At 30.0% G+C, this 4,298-nt stretch overlaps 1 non-coding gene across 1 annotated transcript; it reads right to left on the bottom strand.

Annotated features, from left to right (window-relative positions):
- Positions 1–3,948: 3,948 nt before the first annotated feature.
- On the bottom strand, positions 3,949–4,052 carry LOC115937293 (U6 spliceosomal RNA). Its single transcript, XR_004072608.1, has one exon. It is a non-coding gene; the product is annotated as a U6 spliceosomal RNA (small nuclear RNA).
- Positions 4,053–4,298: the final 246 nt, after the last annotated feature.

The raw sequence follows: 4,298 nt of genomic DNA, 5'->3' as shown, positions 1-4,298 counted from the left end.
TTGGTGAGTCTTTAAATTATATGCATTTATAACTGATTAAAGTAAAACTAAAATAAAGGTAATATAGCTTGTGTGGTTTTAAATATTTCACATTTACCATGTTATATATATAATTCTTTGTGTTTTCACTATTAGCTTTATATTTTCAACTTCTATACATGTAAATAAATATGTATCTCTTTCAGTTAGTTATGTAGTTTTACAGAATTTTGATACATGGGTTAATGCACATTTTAATTATCCATTTTTTCCACTGTTGGCAATGTAATGAAGACTCTTGCACGTGTTTTGTTAAAATTCATCTAAACTTATATATTTATAAATGGAATCAAAGGGCCATAAATTAAGATTAAGATTTTAATCTTAATTTTAACTAGATATTGTCAACATGTTCTCCATAATGTATGTAAAGTTTTCCAATTGTGACATACTTCAAATTTGGCAAGGGATAAAATATGGTTGTGTCTCCCATCTCCAAAGTGAAGTCGTTCTCCTTTGACAACTGATTTTTCAGTAAACTGTTCATTTACTTTATTGTTAAATTCTGTAGTGACTTTTCTCTAAAGACTTCATGGAGTTCCTTTCTTTTTTTTTTTTTTTTTTTTCCTATGCAACAATAAATGCAGGACAGTGCAGCAAAGTCAAGAGAGGTTTAACAGGAAAATGATTATGATTGAAAACTGTGAATCCCCTGCAAAGATACTGTTCGCGTGTGAAGGAAACATGGAGTCCTACATTGCTTCAAAACAGTAACGCTCAAATATATTTTCATCAAAAACTTTTGGAAGAATTTTTCCATATCATCAAGAGCTAAGAAATGACCACAAATATCCAACAGCTAAAAATCAAGATAAATGTATAAAAATCCTAAAGTCTATGGTAAAGAATAGGTTTTTAATGGACGTAAATAAATATTATAACTCCAAAATAGAATGTTTAAGTCCAAAAAACAATTTATCTTGAAAGATAAATTTTGTATTTTTCTTGAAATGTAAATTTATTGTTTTAAATACGGAGCTTGTGACCTCAAGATAAATTAAATGTGAACTGGGAAAAATGTTAGGGAAATAATGTAAGGAAAATGAGTAAAGGAGTCTAAAAATAAACTTTTATTTAATATAAATAGAACTCATTTTTTAAAAATAAATGTCAAAATCTTTAAGTAGGTGAATTGAAATTAGCACCTTAATTTTTAAACCTGCAAAAAGAAGTCAGTAAAACAAAAAAATGGAACAAAAAGTAACCCCCAAAGAGCATAAAATAAAAAGCATAAAATATGTAATGGACCAAATATAATGTTATGAAAGTAACTATGAGCAGTTTAAATTTCTTGATTAAAAGTTAAGATGCTCAAAATGAGTAACAGGGAAAACTATTTAGTATTGTTGATTCATGGATGATTTCTCATAGAAAATGTCCTTTCAAACAAAACCTGAGGGATAAGAAAGTTTTAAAATGATTTAGATAATTTTGAAATGTGGAAATACAAGAGGAAATGAGAAAATATGAGATGTTTGCGATGGGATGGAATCCAATATATTTTTGACTTCTCTGCCTGTGGAATTCCTTCTCATTCTATAATGATCTTCTCAAATACCACTTCTTTTTCAAGTATTTGCCAGTAGGCCAAAATCTTAAAGAATATATGACTCTCTCCCCTTGCATGTTGGTATTATTAGAGCTGGTGAATACTAATGACTCTTTTCTGTATTACTTAAGGTCTTTAGTAGCAGAAAACATGTACTAATAATTTTTGCTTCCAATGTCTAGAATAATATGAGATATAATAATGTGTGTATAATCAAGCCATGTTTATGAGATGAGTTAAATTGATTTTTTTAAATGTTCCAAGCCTCCTTTTTCAGATAAGAACTTTACACATATTATCATACTTGAGATTTTGTGAAAACTACTCTATATTAAAATTATGTCTAATTCATACATCCTTAAATGTGTTAAAGAATCTTTTCAAATTCCAGATCATGCTATATTTACTTGCAAAATGTTCAAAATAAAATGCTGGTTTTTTTAAAGATTTATCTATTTATTTGAGAGAGAGAGGAAAAAAAGAGAACGCATGAGTGGGGGAAGGGTTGGGGGAGAGAATCTTCAAGCAGACTCCCAGCTGAGTGTGGAGCCTGCCCCAGAACTCGATTTCATGACCCATGATATGATCGTGACCTGAGCCAAAACCAACATCAGACGCTTAATCAACTGAGCCATCCAGACACCCCTAAAATGCTGATTTTTAAGCATCTTTGCATTTAGAAGACATACAGATTTTCAGTTTGGTGACACAAAATATATTTAAATAATATAGATTTTATAAATAAATGCACAATGCATTTTTTCCTATTCTTTAATTTTTCCTGTCTTCTAACTTAACAGTCTTTAATGGGTTATGTTTTGGATGAGTAACAAACCCAGGAAAGACACAATTTGAGGCAAACTGTTTTAAAGCTCTTTAGCATTACCCTAAGGAAATCACAAAAGTCACTATGATACCAACTATTAAATCCAGATTAGTACTTGGCTGTGGGTTTATGTTGGGCTATTTTTTTTAAGTGGAATATGTTTTTCCTCCTTGCTTAATGAAAATTTTTGATGGTATTCTGAGAATCAATTTTAAATAGAAGCTTAAATTGAAAAGAAAAAAAAAACTTGTTTTAGTTATGAGTAACTGTTATCAATATCATTATTTTGTTTTATTTAAGTAAAAACAGTTAAATTTTAGTTAATAATGTATTTTGGAAAGATAAGCATTAAATTCTAATGAAACCATGTATATGTGTATAATTACTATTCAAATTTGCACACAACTACTGGTAAAATTGCTGTAATTGTGTTTGTACATGTGGCTGAAAAAGCTCAATGCCTAGTAAAGAGCCATTTTCACAATTTTAAACATTTTTTCCTATAGTCATTTCTAGAACTTATTTTTCATTGTTTTCAAGTCAGTTTCAGCCTCAACCATATAGTCCAGTCTGTTCACATGTCCTAGCTTGAGAATTGCTAATTTATATAGACAAATTCATTTATTCATTCTGGTTCTTTTCCAGGTGGTTTTGTGTTCTAAGTTGTGTGAATTTTGCTTTGAGTTGTTTAGCACATTCTTTGTATTCTTTCTGTCTGGATTGCAATTCTTACATCTGAAATAAGGAACTAGATGTTACCCATTGATTATATTAAAGCACAGGGTATTTCATGACATGCATCTTCTAGAAATTAAGTACTATAATTTGGTCAGCTGTGAAATAAAAATATTATTTGTTCCATGTTTGTTAACCTGAAGCATATGCATTAATGGTAATATCACCACTAAAGTGAACAACTGCCCAGAGCTACAGGACACAGACACACAAAAAATCTTATATGCAAACTCTGTATCTGTGAAGGAATTGATGATTATAGCTACAGCCAACTTGTAAAATTGGCAAAGAGACCGATTTTTTTTTCTTCAGAGACCTCTGCTTCTCTGTGGTAGGAATGCCAGCTTCCAACAAAGCAGTGTTCAGGTCATGACTCAAATATTCTGGAAGTTCCACTGGAATTTATATTGAGTAAGAATGTTGCTGGGAAATGACTCACCTTACAAGGAAATTGTGTCTAATTACATATCTTTTTCCAATCTTTATATGCCATTATTCCAAAAAAAATCATTGTTTTTAATTATTTACATATAAATTATGTGAAAACCATAATATCATTGACACTATTTACACAGGTAGAATAGCATAATTATGTTGTGATAAGCATCATTGGAAATAGACTGTCCCCAAACTTCACTGCTTCTTCTATATTTGCCATTTAGTGCAAAATATCGAGAAGAAATAAAGTTGATGAAATTTCTAGACAGGTAGCTACTAAGCTATTGTTCTTTTTATCATATAAGAAAGTTAAGCTTAGTGCTTTCTCTAGACCAGTTGGTCTCTCCAATTTTTTTTATTTTTTAATATGAAATGCTTCATAAATTTGTGTGTCATCCTTGTGCAGGGGCCACACTAATCTCTGTATTGTTCCAATTTTAGTATATGTGGTGTGAAGGTGAGCACAATCCCCCCCAATTTTTTGATACCACATCCCATCATTAAGACATTTTTGGACAATTATTCCAAAATACATTTATTTATTTGTAAATTATGTACGCATACTTCTTACCTAATGCAAGTATGTACATTACAAGCCACAACAAAATACAGAGGTGTGAAAAATGATAAATGTTTTTTAATGAGTTCATTAAGTACATGTATATTCACATTGTTTTTTCATGATTTAGAAATTTTTTGGTATCCTCTTGT

Source organism: Leptonychotes weddellii, chromosome 2 (genome assembly GCF_054177405.1).
Source record: "Leptonychotes weddellii isolate Sample4059 chromosome 2, ASM5417740v2, whole genome shotgun sequence".
Lineage (NCBI taxonomy): Eukaryota > Metazoa > Chordata > Mammalia > Carnivora > Phocidae > Leptonychotes > Leptonychotes weddellii.
The sequence above is the reverse complement of the archived record's forward strand: the minus strand, read 5'-3'. Positions and strand labels throughout refer to the sequence as shown.